The 22,963-nt window shown below is 42.4% G+C and overlaps 1 long non-coding RNA gene across 1 annotated transcript in view; it reads left to right on the forward strand.

Moving 5' to 3' along the window:
- The window catches only part of LOC134299356 (uncharacterized), a 42,443-nt gene that overhangs the window by 17,604 nt on the left and 1,876 nt on the right, over window positions 1-22,963 (forward strand). The gene's annotated exons all lie outside the window — the stretch shown is intronic.

A 22,963-nucleotide genomic window follows, 5' to 3' on the forward strand; every position in this document is an offset into this window, starting at 1 on the left:
TCCTGGGATTTCTGCCTCTGTTGTCCAGACTTGGGGCCCTTCCACACAGTCCTATATCCCAGAATATCAAGGCAGAAAATCCCACATTATCTGGGGGCTTTTCACACAGCCATATAACCCAGAATATCAAGGCAGAAAATCCCACAATATCTGCTTTGAACTGGGATATCTGAGCTCACACTGCCACATATTCCAGTTCAAAGCAGAACATGTGGAATTTTATTCAGCTGTGTGGAAGGGGCCTGAGTGTGGACTTAGATAACTCGGTTCAAAGCCGGTATTGTGAAATTTTCTGCCTTGATATTCTGGGCTATAGGGCTGCGTGGAAGGGCCCTTGCTGCTTTGTTCTGAGATTTAGGGGCTCCCAAGATGGCAGCTGAAAGACTTCCACCGGAAACCTCAACCACCTTTTTTTTAAAAAGCCTCGGGATGCGGCTATACAGATATGTGGATCTTTGCAAAAGTTCTGTTTTTTGTCCTGGCCAGAAAAACTGTGCCCTCCAGATGTTTCATGAAGTATCTGCCACACAAACAAGCCTAATGGGGTAGGACCACTTCTGCCCAAGTCAGCACTGCACAATGAAACAGGAGCACACACTTTCAAGCCAGGAACAGAACTTTGTCATTATTGACACTTTTTAGAGACTGGTTGCCTGGCCATCTGTCCAGACAGATTAGATTGTATACTTGTGGCATGGAACAATGGGGTGCTGTTCCTGGCTTATACATGGCTGTTTCTATTAGCCACCTGCATGTCCTTGGCTCTCAGTATTCACATTCCTCTCCAGCACATCCATGTCCCAACAGCCATTAGTAAGTTTTTGCCATTTACTAAACTGTACCCGGGAGCCCCGGTGGAGAAGTGTGTTAAAGCACTGAGCTGCTGAACTTGCAGGCCGAAAGGTCCCAGGTTCAAACCCCGGGAGTGGCATGAACACCCACTTTTGCTCCAGCTTCTGCCAACCTAGCAGTTCGAAAACATGCCAATGTGAGTAGATCAATAGGTACCGCTCTGGCAGGAAGGTAACAGCGCTCCATGCAGTCGTGCCGGCCACATGACCTTGGAGGTGTCTACGGACAATGCTGGCTCTTCAGCTTAGAAATGGAGATGAGCACCAACCCCCAGAATCAGACATGACTGGACTTGACGTCAGGGGAAATCTTTACCTTTTTAAACTGTACCCATGCTGTCTGCATACACCCAATGAGAAGCCAACATGTATAATCCGGCAACATCATCCTGTTGTTCCCTGGCACAAGTACACCACGAAGCCTGTCTCCACAGATGGCTATACAACAAGATCTGACTAATTACAATAATGATGGCATTCTGTTCCTGGTTTAAAAGTGTATGTTCCCGTTTCACTGTGTACTACTTAATGTGAAAGTACTTGTTGCACCCCAGGAACTTCATTTTTTGTGCCACAAACTTCATTAAACAGGTGAAGGACAAAGTTCCTCTTCCCAGGACAAAGTTTTTGTTTTCTACTCAAGTGATTGGCTTGACCTTGAAGGAACTGGGGGTGGTGACGGCTGACAGGAAGCTCTGGCGTGGACTGGTCCATGAGGTCACGAAGAGTCAGAAATGACTGAATGAACAAACAAAAACAAAATTCAAGTGTCACCTTCTTTTTAGGAACTGACCAATCGGGAACAAACATCTATAACCCGGGAACACACCCAGATTAAAAAATATTCCGTGATTTCCAACTGCAGGGACATACAGACATGTGAAGATCTGGATATTCGGCTAAAAAATGCAATATTCCCGCACCAATATTGCCTTTTGTAACTATTGTTTCCGGGTTTACAGGGAATGGCGTCTGGCCACCCTCCTGATTGCTGCGGGAGCTCCGGGGATAAAGATACTGTCTAGATGGCCCCCCAATTACAATAATAACGAAATCATAGGCAGAACATTGAGATCAATTGAAAGTAGAGGGAAAAGGTTAGTGGAGGATTTGTATACAGTAGATGGAGACCCTGTAGAACAAAAAGAAATTCAGAATTGGATAGGATCAGGGAACTGGATTCAAAGCTGGGCTATAAGACAGGAAATTTTTAGACTGAGGGGAAAAATTAGAGAACAGGACAGTCCATTTGAGAAGGGGATTAGGAAATGTTTGAGAGACAAAAAGAAGGTGGCAGGAGATCTGTACGAACAAATTATAACAGTAAAAGAAGAAATAATAGAGGAAATTTTCCAAACATGGAGAATGGACATGGAAATTGAGAGGGGAGATATATAAAGGGAAATTAATATAGCAAAAGAAAAGTGCAATGTGTTAAGGGAAGCAAGAAGGAAAATGTTACAAAAGTGGTACAGAACTCCTGCACAACTTTCACGTTTTTTACCAGGGATGAAAGATAGGTGTTGATCATATGATATGGGAGTGCAATTGGGTGCTGGAGAATGATTGAAGGAGAAATCAATAGAATGCTAAATCTACAAATAGTAATCTCTCTATATATAAAAGAGTGATGGCATCAGGGCAGCGGACAAAACAACAAAACTACAGGCCCCCCAACCTCGAAATTTGACAACATAACCCATCATTCACGGCTCTAGGTTGATACAACAAAAAGAAAAGAAAAATAAAGTCCTAATTACAGGGAAAGGAATAATAGTTTTTATCCAATTGCTGCCAGTTTGAAGGCTAAGCTCCACCCACTTGGTCTCCTAGCAACCTACTCAGCCCAGGGGACAGGCACAGTTAGGCCTCACTTAGGCCTCTTCCACAGATTATCAGATTTTAACTGGATTATATGGCAGTGTAGACTCAAGGCTCTTCCACACAGCTATATAACCCATTTAGAATCTTATATTATCTGCTTTAAACTGGATTATCTTGACTCCACACTGCCATATAATCCACTTCAGTGTTCATACTAAACATAAAGACAACCATACAACAGACATTCAATACCACCACTACCTCAACAATTTCTCACCAACACCACCAGACAACGCCACAGCAACGCGTGGCCGGGCATAGCTAGTAGTTAATAGAAATGTACTACATGCAAGGATAACGGAAGTGAAGAATATACAAAAAGAAAAAATTATTGACAAATTAATAGCATGTGCACAAATTGTTTTAGTGAGGGGTTGGAAAGATAAAACAAAATGGACTCTGATGAATTGGTATAAGTATATAGTTGATATGTTAAATGTAGTAATCACAAATTGCGAATGGAATAATATAGATAAAATTGAAAATATTTCAATAATCAAGGGGATGTGGGAACCAGTTAAGAACTATTTAGAGAACGTACTAAGATGTGGAGTGGAAAAATTAAGATTGAGACTGATATTTCAAATGTAACTTATGTAGTTTGTTGTATAAAGTCTATGTACAAGGACGGGAGGGTGGGAGTGGGATAAAACGACAAAACAACAATAAAAACAAATTTAAAAAAATAGATGGGCCCCCAGTTCAAAGCACATATTGTGGGATTTTTTTGCCTTGATATTCTGGGTTATATGGCTGTGTGGAAGGGCCCTCAAAAATTCTCAACCCATGATCCTGTTGGCTGTTCCTAATTCAGCAGCTGTTCCCTTTCACAGTTTCCATCTTCCTATACCCCAGCTGTTATTACTAATCAGTGCCTTCTCCTGATCCATCTGCTGGAATTAGTTGTGTTTTGAATGTGTCTTTCTGCCTCGGACCCAAATTTTAAATGGAACTAAAACACAATCTTACTGATCATACACAAGCGAAGGCTTTCTATAATGGTATGCTGCAAGCCAATGACAAAAGTCTCCTTCACAATGGTCCAAGTACTGATACTAAAAAAAAATCCAGCTTGTCAAAGATGACAATGGACAGGAATAAACAAAACTTTGTTCCCTTGTCAGGAGCTTTGTTAACTGTGGTGTGAACAGAAGATATTGCAAGCGTGTGCTCCCCAAAATTAGAATCAATTACTAAGCGGACTAGTCTGGTTGGGATCCAACTGGTCAAAATGAGAATGCTGAAAGGGTGGAGGGAGGCTGAAATAAACAAGAATAAGATATGCATGTATGTTCTACCGTGTTTCCCCGAAAATAAGACAGTGTCTTATATTAATTTTTGCTCCCAAAGATGTGCTAGGTCTTATTTTCAGGGAATGTCTTATTTTTCAATGAAGAAGAATTCACATTTATTGTTGAACAAAAAAAAGTACATTTATTATATACTGTACAGTAGTTGTCATCACAAACCAGCATAACCAGACAAACTGTGAATCCTATCAAGAATTTCTTGTTACTACCATTATTTCCTTGTACAACTGGTATGTACATTTACCAATCCTGCATGCTCTGGTGTTCTGTTCGGCAGGCATGCTTCCAAACAAAAACTTTGCTAGGTCTTACTTTCAGGGGAGACCTTATATTTAGCAATTCAGCAAAACTTCTACTAGGTCTTATTTTTCGGGGATGTCTTATTTTCGGGGAAACGGGGTAGAATTTTAAGTAAAAAAAAAACTAGCCAATGTTCTTCAAGCACAGCTGTAGAAAGCAGGCAGGTTAGACCCTGTAGTTTTCTCAAGTATACATAAAGATTAGTATATAAGGGAGAGGCCATCTGTTTTCTTTCATCGCTGCATTAGATAGTTTCTCTGTGAAGATTGCATCCCCCATGAGCTTCGTCTTGTACATGCTGGTCACTGGCAAGCAGTAAAGCAACAAGAGGATTATTTTCCCCTTTGAAAAAGTAATTGAATGCAGTCTCATTGTCAATCTGCCTTTCTGCCCTGTATCCTGCAAACAAATCATGGAGAAATGTGTTGTGGCGTGCTAGGCTAATCCTTGACTCGCTTCAGTCTGTTGCAGAAGATGAAGAAAACCCTCCAGCTTGCATACTCGGTAGTAATGAAGGTTAATTAAAGTCTAACCTGTCTTGTGAACCTCATGTGATTTAAATGATTAGTTCTGTCCACTTGAAACCTTAACCTTTGCAATACATTTATTGTTGTTTCTACCCATATAAATCCTTAGTAGACACATTTCTATATATAATTTTAAGCCACAAACCAATTACTAACATTTCTGAACCTAAAAAAAGGTCTTTTCAATGGCTTCCTGGAGCCTCCAATGGCCTAGGGGATAAAAGCCTTGTGACTTGAAGGTTGGATTGCTGACCTGAAGGCTGCCAGGTTCGAATCCCACCTGGGGAAAGCACGGATGAGCTCCCTCTATCAGCTCCAGCTCCATGCGGGGACATGAGAGAAGCCTCCCACAAGGATGGTAAAACATCAAAACATCCGGCCGTCCCCTGGGCAACCCTTGCAGACGGCCAATTCTCTCACTTCAGAATCAACTCCGGTTGCTCCTGACATGAAAAAAAAAATGGCTTCCTCATTTCCAAAGAATCGCAGAATCATAGAATTAGAAGAGACCACATGGGCCATCTAGTCCAACCCCCTGACAGGCAGGAAAACATGATCAAAGCACCCCTGACAGATGGCCATGCAGCCTCTGTTTAAAGGCATCCAAAGAAAGGTCTTCCACTACACTCCAATGCAGAGAGTTCCACTGCTAAACAGTTCTTATGATGAGAAAGTTCTTCCTAATGTTCAAGTGGAATCTCCTTTCTTGTAATTTGAACCCATTGCTCCATATCCTAGTCTGCAGCGTCATAGAAAACAAACCTACTCCCTCTTCCTTTTGACATCATTTCAAATATTTAAATATGGCTATCATTTTTCCTTTGTTTAGTTGTACAGTAGAGTCTCACTTATCCAAGCCAAACGGGCTAGCAGAAGCTTGAATAAGCGAATATCTTGGATAATAAGGAGGGATTAAGGAAAAGCCTATTAAACATCAAATTAGGTTATGATTTTACAAATTAAGCACCAAAACATCATGTTATACAACAAATTGACAGAAAAAGTAGTTCAATACGCAGTAATGTTATGTTGTAATTACTGTATTTACGACTTTAGCACCAAAATATCATGATATATTGAAAACATTGACTAAAAAAATGGCTTGGATTATCCAGAGGCTTGGATAAGTGAGACTCTACTGTATTAGCCTGTCCACCAACAGCCATCCATATCTAAAGTCCTCTGATGCTGGTCACAGTTCTTCTCTATTAGGGTGCAAGTGCTATTCTGCTTTGATGGAGAAATGCATCAAAAAGTGTAGTTGTTTGTGCAGCTGATTAAGACTTTTATATGAAAAGACGGCTTTCGGCACCATTTTATCTAGCACAGGGTGGAAAGGGCAGCATTAATATGTATTACAAAGTTCATTGTTATTTCTTTTCAGACATTGCCCCTTGAACTGCTACTGAATAATGGCAAATCTGTAGAAAGCACTCTCATAATGATTTCAGGAGCAGATTTTAAGGCAGGGGATTGACTTGAATCAAAGCAATTGAAATTATGGAATGGGTTCCCTGTTCTTTAGGAGTGGAAAAAGCGTGATCACTAAATGTATGTTAAAAGCATCTAGAAAGATACAGTTTCTAATATAACTTCCTTTTTTCAGTTCAATGAGGCTTTGTGTAAGAGTAGATAAGACCTGGGAGAGGGAAGTGGAGTTGAGGGTCTATCAGAATAATATCCCTTTCACCAGGCACTCAGTATCTCAGACTTCTTTTACACTTTCATATAAAATCCAGATTATCTGCTTTGAACTGAATTATATGACAGTGTAGTAGTAGTAGTAGTAGTAGTAGTAGTAGTAATAATAATAATAATAATAATAATAATAATAATAATAATAATGAGACTCAGAGCAGATTACAGGTACATATACAGCAAATATCAAATGTTGTTATACAATTGACAGAGACAGACAGTACATAAACAGAGGTGAGGCTTCCATTTTTTCATCTCTGCCATCTGCTCAACATGACCGTGGGAAGGTGCTGTTGTTTCATTTTTCCATGCTGAGGAGCCTGTTGCCCATGGACACGTTTCCTGGTTGGATTTTTGCTGGCATATTTTTCAGGGCGCCTTTTACCTCCCTCCCTATTTATCTACTTACATTGTTGTTTTCGAACTGCTAGGTGAGCGGAAGCTGGTCTGATGGCAGGAGCTCACCCCGACCCAGGCTTGAACTGCCAACCTTCCGGTCAGCAGGATCTTCTATTGCTGGTGGTTTAACCTGCTGTGGAGCCTCCGGTGGCCTAGGGGATAAAAGCCTTGTGACTTGAAGTCTGGGTTACTGACCTGAAGGCTGCCGGGTTCGATTCCCACCCGGGGAGAGCACGGATGAGCTTCCTCTATCAGCTCCAGCTCCACACGGGGACATGAGAGAAGCCTCCCACAAAGATGGTAAAACATCAAAACATCCGGGCGTCCCCTGGGCAACGTCCTTGCAGACGGCCAATTCTCTCACTCCAGAAGCAACTCCGGTTGCTCCTGATGCGAAAAAAAAAGTCCGGCCCTTAGAAGAATTTTAGAAGACTCCCCCAGTCTGAAGGGATTCTGCAAAGGCAGCTAGCAAATGTCAGGATGTTCAGGAGCTTTCTATGGACTACTACCCCCAAAAAATATCTTAGCTATGAACACACAATAATGATTTGAAAAGACAGAAATCTAGCAATGACGTAGTAACCTGTTCAATTTATGAAGGAAAGGAAACATAAATTAAAGGAACCTTAAAACCCACCAGTTCTGGAGAAAATGAGATATACATGGTTGTCCCCTAAGTTAAGGTAAAGGTTTCCCCTTGACATTAAGTCTAGTCGTGTCCAACTCTGGGGGTTGGTGCTCATTTCCATTTCTAAGCTGAAAAGCCGGCGTTGTCCGTAGACGCCTCCTGGGTCATGTGTCCGGCATGACTGCATAGAGCACCATTATCTTCCCGCCAAAGCGGTACCTGTTAGTCTAATCACATTTGCATGTTTTCAAACTGCTAGGTTGGCAGAAGCTGGGGCTAACAATGGGAGCTCACCGCATCCCACAGATTCAAACTGCTGACCTTTTGGTCAGCAAGTTCTGCAGCTGAGAGGTTTAACCCACTTTGTCACCATGGCCCCTTAATGCCTACATATTTGAGACTTATAAAGAACTTAGGAACAATAATATTTGCATTCAAAATCCATTGCCATAAAAGAAGGATGAGTGACCCAGTGCTGGGAAGGATATATTCGTACACTGATATTTTCCTTCCATTTCCCTGAGCAAAGTATTGTTCCATATCAAACGATATACATGCAACAATATTTGAAAAGGGATACAACACTGGAAAATAATGAGCTCTGTCCTTTGTGGATACGATTAGAGAGGAATATCAGAGCAGTATTGTTGCATTATAGATACCAAGTGTATTATTTCTTTCCCAAGTCAACCTGAGTTTTCACACTTGTCAGTGATTTTCTCAGTCAACAAAAGTATGCTGGGAACTGACTTTCAACCATCAATGACTTTCAACCCGCTGCTTTTGTCTTGCTGACAAAGCAATACGATTGGCAAAATCTCCACAGGGAAGCTAAAGAGTAATTACCATCACTTTGCAAAGATGGATATCCATTCAAGTGTTTTTGATGGAATGATGCAACAAAACGTCTTAGCTACAAACATGCAGTGTCTCGGGATGCGTTGTACGTTCATTTACATCCTCACAGGGGCCTCATTGGCATACTGAAGGGATGTATTCTTGAAGTCAAAGGAGGCATGTCTACAGAAAGAGGAATATTTTTCCATTCCTGATCAGAGGAGCCACAGGAACATGTAGCCCAACATCTTAGCCTGAGTATATGAAACTTTCATAGGAATATTTAGCCCAGCATGACTTCAACTAGGGACACATTAATTTCTGACTATCTTCATTTTAAACAAAATGAGAGCAAACTTAGATTTCTTGTCTGATCTTAGGCTACTAGCTGTCAGAATTATGAGATAGAAAGGACTGAAGTGATATTCCAATGGAAAAAAAATTAAGACAATTGATTCCTGAATTGTATAAACCTCAATACATCTCTGATATTCAACTGCGTGACCTTTTTAGAGATCATAACCTTTTGGAAAACCAGAATCTCTATAGCCATTTGGAAACGCGACCCTTTTTGGAGATCAATTGGCATTCACACTACGGTAGGGTCTCACTTATCCAACACTCGCTTATCCAATGTTCTGGATTATCCAACGCATTTTTGTAGTCAGTGTTCTCAATATATCATAATATTTTGGTGCTAAATTCATAAATACAGTAATTACTACATAACATTACTGTGTATTGAACTACTTTTTCTGTAAAATTTGTTGTATAACATGATGTTTTGGTGCTTCATTTGTAAAATCACAACCTAATTTGATGTTTAATAGGCCTTTACTTAATCTCTCCTTATTATCCAACATATTCGCTTATCCAACATTCTGCTGGCCCATTTACGTTGGATATGTGAGACTCTACTGTATTTGGAATAATCATAACCTGTTTGTAAAGTATGATCTTCCTGAGAAGAGTTAAATACTCGTTTGAGTGAATCTTCTCCTTAGTGGAAAATATTCACTAGTATTCATGCAAGGCAGTTTAGATTTCTCAGTTGTTAGGCTGATATCCCTAGTTATATCTTTGAACTGTTAGGAACAAAGATATGGCAATGCATAAATATATAGCAGATCTTAAGAAGTGTTATTTCAGTTGCCCAAAAAACCCCTACTCTCCCATAAAATATATTGCTTTTAAATCATGCTCTCAAGAGACCAAAAAAAAGTAGTCTTTGTTAAAAGTTAACATAGTTGATTTACTTACAAAACTTCAGCAGGCGCCAAAATTCGGGATGTGTGTGCAAAAATTCTGGTCGCCTACTCCCGAAAATTACCTAGGGATGGCTCTGTCCAAGATTGTATGCTTTCTCATGACTATTGTATGCAGTTGTCATACATGGTTTTTCTCAGGCAATGACATGCAAAGAGTAGAATTGATTGAGTTATGCCTCCAATTTTTCTTTCTTGTTATCCTTAGAGCTGGTAGCCTAAGATCAGCAGTTCAGACACTAAAGATCTGTTGCCTCTCATTTGGTTTTAAATGTCACGAATTCAATGTCATGCTGGGCTATATGTTCTTATGTAAGCTTCCTTTGCTGAGCAAAGGAATGATAAGAGTTCCTCTCTCTGCAGAAGCCAGACTTGCAGAACTGGGTCACTCATTCTTTCTCTACAGCAATGTGTCCTTTTTGTGGATGGGAGTGCATGTACAATAGAGACGTGATTTAAGTTGAGGAAACTGCTCTTCCAGATTCAATTGCTTTATAAGAAGGAGTATTGTGCCGTCCGCCAGACAATAAAAAAAACAAAAAAACTATAAAGCTGAAACGTGCCGTCCTTTATCCGGGCGAACTGCAAATCCCTATAAGCTGTCCTAAAATATTGAACGACTGAGTCTGGAGAACTTCAAAAAAGGATGTTTATTCATACAAGGTTGTAAACCTGGCACAGATCTTAAAGTTGCAGAAAATGAAACAAATTTCCATAGGTTTTAGTTGCAGAATTATCCCTGGTTCCAGAAGGCAAAGGTGATTATAAAACCACTATACCCTAATCACGCTGTCTATATTAGAAGGAGAAACTCTTTCCTTCCCTATCTTTACAGCAAAGATTAGTTCTAGAAGCGATGGAATAACCCTGCTCCTCTAACTAGATTTCCTATTCCAGATCAGTATAATTCAATACTTATCTAATTTGGATAGGCTTAGATTGGCCTGGTTTTGAGGATGATTTGTCCCAGTTAGCCTTGCACAGCTCCAGCACGTTGGAAGACTATAGCCAGAATGAAACTCTAAAATGGAGACTAGACCCTGGTAAAAAGGGCGGTCCTAAGATGTTGTACTCTTTGACCAATCATTGCAAAGAAAACTGCAGCCAGCTCTTGCAGACTTCAAGCCACCTTTCCTGGGCTTTTGCAGCCAGAGGCTGAAACAAAATGCAAAGGAGGGAAAACAAACAAACGACCAATAAGTAAGGCAAACCATCGTCCTGGGGGACGGAACACTCCCCGCTTAAATTCCCAGGATGTGGGAATTTACCACTCAAAAACATACAAACACCTTTGCACATATGACAATACAAACACTAGAACTTTAAACATCTCCAATAAGCAACACGAGGTCACTAATTGGTCTGTCCAAAATGGACACTTTGTCTCTGTTGCAAGTCTTTAATTGAACTTTCCTGACCTTACCATCCGGGCAAGGAAAGGTCTTTAATACAATGCCCATGGGCCATGCATGGCGGGGCAAGTCTTTGTCCTTTAACAACACAACGTTGTTAACCTCAATGTTGTCCTGTGGGCTTTGCCAGATTCTTCTAGCTTGAAGCTGGCTTAAGTACTCAGCTTTCCACCTTTTCCAAAAGTGGTTGGCCAAGGACTGCACCTGTTTCCACAGGGCACGGTGAGTTCCGTCCGGAACTGGCAACATGATGTCCTTCCATCCTGGCACCTTTTGTGTCAAAATAAGTGCAGGAGTCAGTGGTTGTAAGTTCTCAGGGTCACTGGTAAGGGGAACCAGCGGCCGGTTGTAGATAATTGCGGTAACTTCCGCCATAAGTGTCACCAAAACATCATGCGTCAATGACCTATGACTCAAAAGCATGGCATTAAGGATTTTGCGACTAATACCAATCATCCTCTCCCAAACACCACCCATGTGGGAGGCGTGAGGAACATTGAAAGTCCACATAATTTGTTCAGTATTCGTAAAGTTCTGAACCTTTGGGTCTCTCCCAAACCTAGACACACAATTGAGTTCTTTGGTCGCACCTACAAAATTGGTGCCACAGTCTGACCGAATTGACTTAATTGGCCCTCTGAGGGCTATGAACCTTTTTAATGCGTTTAAAAATGATGAAGTGTCCATCCCTTCTATGACTTCTATATGGACAGCTCGTATTACTAAACAAGTAAACAAAACTGCCCACCTCTTGTTATTTACAACACCACCCCTGGTTTTCCTAGTGACAACCTCCCAAGGACCAAACACATCGATTCCCACATGGGAAAAGGGTGGGTCTGTCAAAGTCCTATCCTGAGGTAGTTCTGCCATCAACTGACTTTGACAGTTTCGCCTAAGGCGCCTGCATTTAACACATTTGAAAATACAACTGTTGACCAACCTTTTGGCATTAACTACCCACAGACCTTCATTTCTAAGGGCTGCCTCAGTTAGAGTTCTACCCTGATGATGGATCCTTTCATGGTGATGCCGAACGAGCAGCAATGCAGTGTGACTATTAGGGGGTATGATGATGGGGTTTTTTATGCACGCTTGATGAACGGAGTCAAACGAAACCAGAAGATCATCCACGTAGAAGTTGTGGTTAACTATGCTGGCGACTTCTGGACTGAACTGGTGCCCAAACTCATCTGCGGTTCTTTTGAGGCAGTAGTTTGCAACGGCTGGAGACGGGGTATTTCCAAAGACATGTACGCGCATCTGAAAAACCCGAACGTCACACAAATTTTGAGTGTCCGCGTACCACAAAAACTTGAGGTACCTGCGATGATCAGGACGAACTAAAAAGGCGTAAAACATCTTGTGGATGTCTGCAATAACAGCAAACTCTTTCTCTCTAAATCTCAAGATGACTCCGAGCAAACTGTTTAAAAGATCTGGTCCCTTTAGCAAAACATTATTAAGAGAAATGCCTTGGCATGCGGCACTGGCATCGAATACAATTCGGACCTTGTTAGGCTTTTGGGGATGCGTGACTTTATGGAAAGGCAGGAACCAGTTTTCTTCATTGACCTCACTTTGATCAGAGACCTCGGCGTAGTTACTTTGGAACATGTCTTCCATAAAGCCAACGATTTGCTCCTTTACCTTGGGGTCTTTCTGCATCTTCTTCTTCAGTGACCAGAGTCTATTTTCTGCCACATGCCTGTTGTTTGGCAAAGTGGGTTTTTCTGCTTTAAAAGGCAGAGGGGCTATCCAATTTCCCTCGGGACTCCGGGAAACTTGAGAGTTCATGATCTCTAAAAACCTCTGTTCATCTTTGGAAAGCGCTGTAGTTTCATCCCTTTCGGAGACTTCAAAGATGGAAGAATACTCTGGTGTTATCCCCTGACAATAGACCGAGATATGACTCAAACAGCTATGCATTAGTGTGGGGCGACTGCCTTGAAGCACGTGCGCTTGACGAGTGCCCACCGACGATGGAGGGTGCATCCTATTTATGCACACTGGGCCTGTAACTGTCCAGCCTAGTGGTAGCAGCTGAGCAATGGGCGCCCCTGGAGGTCCCTTAACTTGGTCGTTCACATAGAACAAGTTCGGACAGTCCGCACCAAGCAGAAGGGCAATGTCCACATCTGGACGGAAAGCAGGTAAGGCGTTCTTCAGCTTTCGCAAGTGAGGATGGGCTTCCACGACTTCTCTGGTGACAATCTGCCTTTTGTTCCGGGGAATAGAGGAACACTCAATGAGGTCTGGTAACTCGAACAGTCTCTTCTGGTCACAAGAGGAGACAACAAAGCCGGATGCTATGCGACCCTGCAACTTCTTCTTCCCTACACAGGTGGACATGGTGTAGTCGACCGTCTGGGTTTTTATGTCAAACAGTTGGAAAAACTCTGGAGTCGCCAGGGAGGCGTCGCTTTGTGAATCCAAAGCCACGTAAAGTCTCTTTTTAAGCCAAGGTCTTCTGGCTGGATATACATCTGCTAGGCAGATGGGATGGCAGACTCTGAACTGGTGCACGTCAGAGCATAGTTCAGTACAGGCGACCGATGGAGCATCCTCCTGCATCCGTGACGCGGTCTGCATGTTGGTGGCTTCAGTAGATGACCCTTCTTTGGAAGACGTGTCCCCTTTGGCGCGGGAGACAGCGTCAGAGTTGTGCATCGCGGTGCAATGCTTAAGGCTGTTACACCTTGCGCATTTGACGTCCTCTTTGCAGTTGGATGCAAAGTGAGGAGTTGCTCCACAGCACCTAAAACATATGCCCAGCTTCTGTACAATCTGTTGTCTTTCTTTATAAGGCTTCTTGCCAAATTCCCGGCAGTTGGCCAAACTGTGAGGCTTTTGGTGAATGGGGCAGAGCACCTCCTTCACCTCTGACTTGGATTCGTTGGCCCTGTGCTGAGTTTCAACAGCCTTAACACTAACCGGTCTTTTGGCCTCTCTGGATGGTTTTTTCTCCACTTTAGGTGCCTTCTCTGGCTGGGTCCCTTGGTATAAGGTGGGGAGGCCCGTCTGCGGATCATTCCTTTCTCTGGCCGCCCTGGTGATGAACTGGACCAAATGAGAAAATGGAGGGTATGCCTGGGAGTGGGCCTCCTTGTAGTTGAAGACCTCCTGTCCCCAGCGTTCTTGCAAAGTGAAGGGCAGCTTGGTCAAGATCTGCCTCTGGGACAGGTGCTGATCGAGGCACTTCAAACCGGGCAGTTCTGGATTCTCCTTGGCCGACTCTAATTCCGTAAGGAGATCGCTGAGGTCCCACAAGAGTTTGAAGTCTTTGAGTTTCAAAGCTGGGAACCTTTGGAGCTTGTCCATAAGAGATGCTTCAATCTCTGTGCTGGCCCCATACCTCTGCTGCAACCTGGCCCAGGCCTTTTCCAGGGCTTTGTCGGGATCGGCTACGTGGGCTGCGTAGATCTTCTTAACTTGTGAGGATGAGGCTGGGCCCAACCATGCAGCCAGAAGAGTCAGTTCTTCCTCAGGCAATAACTTTAAGTCTCTGATTGCTCTCTGGAAGGTGGCCTTCCAGAGAAGAAATTCCTCAGGCTTGTCCGAAAACTTTTCGACACCCTTGTCCTTAAGATCTCTTCTGGGGCTTCTGATGATGGAGACAAGCTGGGACTCTGGCGTCGAAGGGAACAATTGAGGAGTTTGCTGTTGTGGAGTGGACTCCCACCATGCACCTTGCGTCAACCTTTGGCCTCTTGGAGGGATGACATCGACCACTGACGAATCGGTGGCTCCCTGTGCAGCTGTCTGTAAGGGCCAACTAGCACTTGGCCTTGAGGCCCTGATTGACTGACCTAGGGATTTAGCAGGAGGCACAGGTAGCTCGGGCAAGGGTGAGCTCCCCGCTATGACGCTCTGCTCTGCAGGAAACTCAAAAGTGACTTTGGGGCCCTGCTCTGGGTAAGGAGAGAAGTCTTCCTGTTCCTCATCCGAAAACTGGCTGTTTAAGCTATTAAGATGCACAAGCACCTTGGAAGAAGGGTCCTGCTTCGGCAACTGACTTACATTTTCTTCTGTGAGTGGCTCAATTAGGGCCTTGGCCAAAGTCTCAGCCCTTACCTTTTTGGCAGTAGCATCCATCCTTATTCTAAGCATTTCTATTTCACCTTGCCTTTGGGCCTGTTCCATTTGCATTTCGCTTTGTCTACGGGCCTGTTCTATTTGCATTTCGCTTTGTCTACGGGCCTGTTCTATTTGCAGTCGTTGCTCTTCTTCTTTAAAGGGAAGGGTGAGATCAGCTGCCTTAGCATCAGCCTCCGCCCCCGCTACCTTGCTCTTTAGCTCTAGACGTGCAGCCTCCTTAATGTGCAAGGCAGCTAGGGAAGAGATGGCACTCCCAGCAGCAGAAGACTTGCTAGAGTGGCTATGTTTAGATGATGCACACTCCCTTAGCTTAGATACCTGGCTAGAGCGGTTGGACTTAAGACTAAGTGCCACAGCAGGTGATTTTAAAAGATTGGTCTCATGGCTGCATAAGGAAGACTGATTTCCTTTTGGCTCAGACCTTAGATTAACAGATGGAGAACTAAATTCCAAGGCATCTAGAATTGCCCTCACCTTATTTTCTTTCTCATTAGTGTCAGCTAAGACACTCACTATTTCTAACTCTGAATCCTTGGCGTTAATGCGCTCGAGGACCTGGACTATCTTAGACACCAAACCCCTCCAAATACCGAAGGTCTCTTCAAGGTCTGTCTGTAATATGGATGGCACCCTTGTAATACCCAAGCTCTCAATTCTGTCCATTAATGTTACAATTCGCTCCCATGCCGAACCTAACCTCACATGGAGGAGCTCCTTTTCATCTATTAGATGGGCTAGCATCTTGGCTGAAGGGTGCTTTATCCTTTGGGGCCTTTCATTCCTACTTTCAGCCTCAGAAGGAGGTATACCATCTGCATCATCTTGAAATTGCATAGACATTATGTATTCTTAATAGCAAGTAAATTTACAACAAAGGCAAATGCAATATACCTGCAAGTAAATTTACAATAAAAGCAAATTCAATATATAATACAATTCACAGCACTTAACCATAGCAATATATATCACTAAGTAACTATACTTTACAAAGATTGTGACCTTTGGCGCCAAACTTTGGTAGGCAAGCTGCAAAATGCCAACTGACAGCAACTTGCCACTTGATACCTCCCTTGCCCGAGTGACGTAAACTGCCAAAATGGCGACTTCGCCAAATTTTCAAGCACCTTGTGCTCCGCGGCTCGAGGCCTGCCGCCGAAGGAGCACCGAGGCTGGCTTTGGAAAGGAGGAGAGAAGAGACGCCTCCTCCCCGCTGTGAAGGGAGGTCACCACCGCAGGACGATGAGACAGGTCACCACCGCAGGTCAATGAGGCAGGTCACCACCGCAGGATGATGAGACAGGTCACCGCCGCAGGTCAATGAGGCAGGTCACCACCGCAGGATGATGAGGCAGGTCACCACCGCCGGACCATGAGGCAGGTCACCACCGCCGGGCGACTGTCCCGGCCGAGATCCTAGCCACTGTGAAGACTCAGCCAGAACTTTCTTTTGGAGTTGCCAGGCTTATCTGGGTCCCGGCCTGGTGCTTCTGGACTCACCACCTCTGTGTGAGCCCAAAGACTGCTGCTGGAGCTCCGCGGCTCGATACCTGCCACCGAAGGAGCTCGGGGTAGATTGCTGGGTTTTGCACAGCCGTGCAATTGCAGAAACAGCCGCAGCTGAAGAGCAGGATACTGCAGAGGCTGAAGGAATGGCAGCAAGCTTCACTGCAACAGACCAACAAAATCAAAGTCTCTATGGCCGTGCAGGCTAGCTCAAGCGGAAAACCGCTGATCGTCCTCAAAACTGTGCCGTCCGCCAGACAATAAAAAAAAAAAAAACTATAAAGCTGAAACGTGCCGTCCTTTATCCGGGCGAACTGCAAATCCCTATAAGCTGTCCTAAAATATTGAACGACTGAGTCTGGAGAACTTCAAAAAAGGATGTTTATTCATACAAGGTTGTAAACCTGGCACAGATCTTAAAGTTGCAGAAAATGAAACAAATTTCCATAGGTTTTAGTTGCAGAATTATCCCTGGTTCCAGAAGGCAAAGGTGATTATAAAACCACTATACCCTAATCACGCTGTCTATATTAGAAGGAGAAACTCTTTCCTTCCCTATCTTTACAGCAAAGATTAGTTCTAGAAGCGATGGAATAACCCTGCTCCTCTAACTAGATTTCCTATTCCAGATCAGTATAATTCAATACTTATCTAATTTGGATAGGCTTAGATTGGCCTGGTTTTGAGGATGATTTGTCCCAGTTAGCCTTGCACAGCTCCAGCACGTTGGAAGACTATAGCCAGAATGAAACTCTAAAATGGAGACTAGACCCTGGTAAAAAGGGCGGTCCTAAGATGTTGTACTCTTTGACCAATCATTGCAAAGAAAACTGCAGCCAGCTCTTGCAGACTTCAAGCCACCTTTCCTGGGCTTTTGCAGCCAGAGGCTGAAACAAAATGCAAAGGAGGGAAAACAAACAAACGACCAATAAGTAAGGCAAACCATCGTCCTGGGGGACGGAACAAGTATGGAATCCATCTAAGGCAGTGGTTCGCAACTTTCCTAATGCCGTGACCCTTTAATACAGTTCTTCATGTTGTGGTGACCCCCAACCATAACATTATTTTCGTTGTCACTTCATAACTATCATTTTGTTACTGTTATGAATCATAATGTAAATATTTGATATGCAGGATGGATTTTCATTCACTGGACCAAATTTAGCACAAATACCCAATACGCCCAAATTTGAATATTGGTGGAGTTTGGGGGGAAAATTGACCTTGACATTTGGGAGTTGAAGTTGCTGGGATTTATAGTTCACCTAAAATCAAAGAGCCCCTTGAACTCCACCAACAATAGAATTGGGCCAAACTTCCCATACAGAACCCCCAAGACTAACAGAAAATACTGGAGGGATTTTTGAGGAATTGACAGTAATTTAGGGGAGATGTAGCCTGCCGAATTGAGTACTAATTTCCTCCTGTGGTTTCATTATAAATTCCCTGTTTTGTCTTTTCAATATGTCCTTATATGTTGGCCAAACATTCCACCCCAGTTCTCTTCTTTGGCAAGATTCTATGGGTGAAACCCAGAGTGAAGACTTGCTATAAAATCTGTTTTTATATTTCTCCCAGATTCTTAATAGAGCAGATCGGATGAAGTGATTCCCGAAGTTCTTCTCTATTCTTTTCCTTTTGTACCATAGATACACGTGCCAGCCAGCCCTTAGGTTGTGGCCTTCTAATGTGAGTAGTTTTTTATTTTATTTTTTATTTTGAAGGGATGTCCACTCTCTGATCCAGTCTAAGCAGCATGTATATAATTCCAAATTAGGTACCTCCTCTGTGTTTGTCATTTGTTAAATTAGTACATTTATTCTTGGTTTTTTTATTGTTCCATATGAATTTTGAAATATCTTTGTTTCACTTTTTGAATAGCTGATTGTTTCTAATTATTGGTAGGTTTTGAAAAATATATAGCATTTTGGGGAGGATATTTGTTTTTACCGCAGCTATTCTTCCTAATAGAGATAATTTTAGATGTGACCAATTGGACAGATTTTTCTTAATCTCCTTCCAATTTATCTTCATAGTTGTTTCGTAGGAGCTGTGAGTTTTTAGTTGTAATCAAGATTCCAAGGTATTTTATCATGTTGGTGATTTCCAGACCAGTGAGTTCTTTTAGTTTTTCCTTGCTTTCCTTAGGCATATTTTTCGTCAGTATCTTCTATTTGTCTTGGTTAATTTTAAAGCCAGAGACACTTCCAAAATCTTCTATTTTTCTAAGCCAGGATGTTTGTTAGTGGATTTTCCACTGTACAGATCAAATCATTGGCATATATTCTTAATTTAAAAGATTATTTGTTAATTTTTGCTCCTTTCAATTCTTCATCTTCTCTAATTGAATTTAAAAGTATTTTCATTGCTAGGATGAAAATCAGTGGGGAGAGGGGGCATCCCTGTCAAGTATCCTTTTCAATTTTTTTCTTGATTCTTGACCATTAATCTGTAGCTTGGTCTCTTGCTCGTTATAAATAGCTTTTATTACATTGTAGAAATAGTGGCCTATATCCATTTCCTTGAAAATAATTTTAAAGAAATTCCAATTCAGCTTGTCAAACGCCTTCTCTGCATCAACCGATAGTATAGACTTTTCATTATGCTATCCACATGACCTTGAAGACATCTTTGGATAACGCCGGCTGTTCAGCTTGGAAATTGAGATGAGCACCAACCCCCAGACTTGGACACGACTAGACTTAATGTCGAGGGAAAACTTTTACCTTTTTATGGTCTGATGACATCTAGGAGGGCAACGTAAGCGGTTTTGCAGGGTCACTTTGCCAGCTATTTAAGTATGGGGTTAAAAATAATAGATGTTTTCAGGCATTGTTTCATGTTGATTTATTGAGTTAGAATGTTCCTGGAATCAGGGAAGGTAAATCACATCATAAACGTTCCTGGAATCAGGGAAGGTAAATCACATCACAAAAACGTGTCCTTCCTAAAAGTACTGGATTAGTCATCCTTACTGAATACCTTTAGCAAGGATGGAAATGAATGTCCACTGGAGACATAATTGTTCAGCTGCCTTTCCTATGACTTGGTAATAATATCTACAGGCAATAGAAGTGATTTCACTGTGGGTTGCAGAGCATATGTGTGAAACCTTGCCCTGGTTTCCTGAGAAAATGTCTTGGAACTCTGTGAAAACTAGGAATAAGACTGCCTTGCGAGAGAAAGGTACATCTTTTAAAGCTTTGTGGGTATGTTTGTACGTGCCTGTTTTGTATTGACTGTCCTATGAGCAGGCTGTTAGTATACAGCTGTGTTCTATTCATTTGCAAGCATTGTTGCATGTCTGTCAGTTGATATGGAACATTTTTTTGCTGAGGTATGGAAAGGTGAAACTCTTTAGTTGTTGACATACACGTCTTCATTTCACAGTACTGGTTAAGTAATCCTTTCTTTACGACATGCAGTGGTTCTTAGATTCCTTTCCTATGGCATGATGGGGACACAGAAGAGGGCGATGTAACCAATGTTCCAGGTTGTACAGTTTTACAAGTACAGTTCAACGGAATCCAACTGAGATGTCAAATTTTTTTTCTGAGAAAGTGGTATGTGGAAACTCCTGTGTTTTAATGGTCAATCATGATTTATATCTTTTTCCCATCAGGGTTGGTGACCCGAGATCAGTTGTTCAAACATTAGGATTCGTACCTTGTTTATCTATAAAGGTAAAGGTTTCCCCTGACGTTAAGTCCAGTCATGTCTGACTCTGGGGGTTGGTGCTCATCTCCATTTCTAAGCTGAAGAGCCGGCATTGTCCGTAGACACCTCCAAGGTCATGTGGCTGGCATGACTGCATGGAGCGCTGTTACCTTCCCACCGGAGCGGTACCTATTGATCTACTCACATTGGCATGTTTTCGAACTGCTAGGTTGGCAGAAGCTGGAGCTAACAGCGGCTGCTCATGCCGCTCCCGGGGTTTGAACCTGGGACCTTTCGGTCTGCAAGTTCAGCAGCTCAGTGCTTTAACACACTTCACCACCGGGGCTCCTTTGTTTATCTATAGAAGATAGTAAATGTTATTGCTAATCTTTTCTAGTCATCATTACTGGGAGAAAAAGGCCCACTCTTTAACACTTAGCAATTCATTGCAACCTCCTTCTGCCATTCAGGAATATGCAATGAAAGCTCTCCCCCAAAAATGATCATTCAGTGTCTATTTAATACTTCTAGAGGAGACAACTCTCTCTGAGGCAGGGGCATAATGCACTGCTGGGAAAAAATCTTACCATTAGGACTTTTTTCCTAATGTTAAGTTAGAATCTCTTTTCCTGCAATTGCAATCTGTTGCTCCATGTCCTAGTTTCTGGAGCTGCTTAAAACAAGCTTGCTCTCTCCTTTATATGATATCCTTTCAAATATTTAAACATAGCTATCATATTACGTTTTTACTTTCTCTTCTCCAGGCTAACTATGCCCAGCTCCCTAAGAGGTTCCTCATAAGAATTTATGTTTTCCAGATCATTTATCATTTGGTCACCTTCCTCTGGAGACATTTCAGTTAAGTAACTGGTGTTTATAGGCATGGCACACGATGAGGATTCAGCCAAGGAAATATTAGGTATTTATAATAAGCTTCCAAAACCATGGCCTACATGCTGCAAACTTATAGCAAAAGGAGAACTTAATACAATAAGGATTCTTGTCACCAAGTGGGAAAATCTAAATATTCTACCACCATTGTTCAAGGCATTCATTCTGTCTGATCATTTTATTCCTAACTAGCTTGGGTACCCGGTGTTGCCTGGGTTATTTGAAAACATTTTTAATTGTACAAAATGCATCATGCCAGGTTAACCTCCAGAAACTCAATCAGTACTTAAAGTTAGGTTGGGCAAGTTTGCTCTAGATGCATCATTGGTGGAGTTCAGTGTGCTCTCTGGCTGTAGGGTGAACTACAACTCCCACTATGGTGAGTCAGTCCCCTCAAACTCCTCCAGTAGGTTGAGTTAGTCATGGGGTTTCTGTATGCCAAATTTGATCCAGATCCATCATTGGTAGAGGCCAGTTTCTCTGGTTGTGGGTGAACTACAACTCCAAGGAAGGAAGACCAATTCCCCCCAAACCCCTCCAGAAATCAAATTTTGGCATATCAGGTATGTGTTCCAAGTTTGGTCCAGATCCATCAATGTTTGGGTTCACAGTGCTCTCTGGATGTAGATGAACTAAAATTTCCCCAAATCAAGGTGAACTTCCCCCCAATACCTCCAGTATTTATTTGCTAGTTATGGGGGCTCTGTGTGCAAAGTTTGGTCGAACTCTATATTTGGTGTTCAGAGTGCTCATTGATTGCAGGTGAACTGTACATCCCTTTACCTACAATTCCAAAATGCCCAGACCAATACCCTCAAAACTCACCAGTATTCCAGTTTGGGCATACTGGGTATGCATGGCAAGTTTGGTCCAGATCCATCATTGTCTGGGTTCATAGTGTGCTCTAGATGTAGGTGAACTACAACTCCTATAAATCTCTCCGAAGACCTCTAGTAATTTTTGTTGTCATGGGGGTTCTGTGTGCCAAATTAATTCCAGGTCCAGTGTTGGTGGAGTTCAGAGTGCTCTTAGATTGCAGCACCTACAACTCCTATAAATCATGGTGGATTCTCCCCAAACCTCTCCAGTATGTTCAGTTGCTGATCAATTCCTCTGTTTGCTGTGTGCCATAGAAAAGAATAGGAAAGGGTAAGGGAGAGGCAGTGGGAGGGGTCATGAAAATTCCATACACCAATGAAGAGAGTAAGAAACACTGAGATGTCTGTGGTGGAGGAAAAGCATAAAATCTAGGATGAAATTGGGTGGTGGGCAGTATAGTGTTTGTGGAAGACATTGGCAGGCTCTTGGACATGTTTACAGCGCTCTCTATAACCTGCAATGTCATTGGAAGGAGGGCCATTGGTGTCTCCTGAGCTATGGGAGCTATAGATATTTGTGGAAGTAGGAGCTTGTCTGTGTAAGTGGACATCCCTGCCACACACATACATACATATTTTCACTTTTATTATGTGCATTGATAAGATCAAAAATATTGGCCAACTTTTAGGAAATCTCTTAGTGTTATGTGTTAATTCCACATTGTCCATTTTGACTTTTTATATTCTGCCAGTCTTTCACAGAAATAGAATAGTTGTTTAACCCCTGCAGTGGTCACATAACTGTAACATTCTAGTATATTCTCTATTCTGTAATATAAATGTTAACATGTTGATATATAAATCTATATATATAAAAGAGTGATG

This window comes from Anolis carolinensis, chromosome 5 (assembly GCF_035594765.1).
Source record: "Anolis carolinensis isolate JA03-04 chromosome 5, rAnoCar3.1.pri, whole genome shotgun sequence".
Taxonomy (NCBI): Eukaryota; Metazoa; Chordata; class Lepidosauria; order Squamata; family Dactyloidae; genus Anolis; species Anolis carolinensis.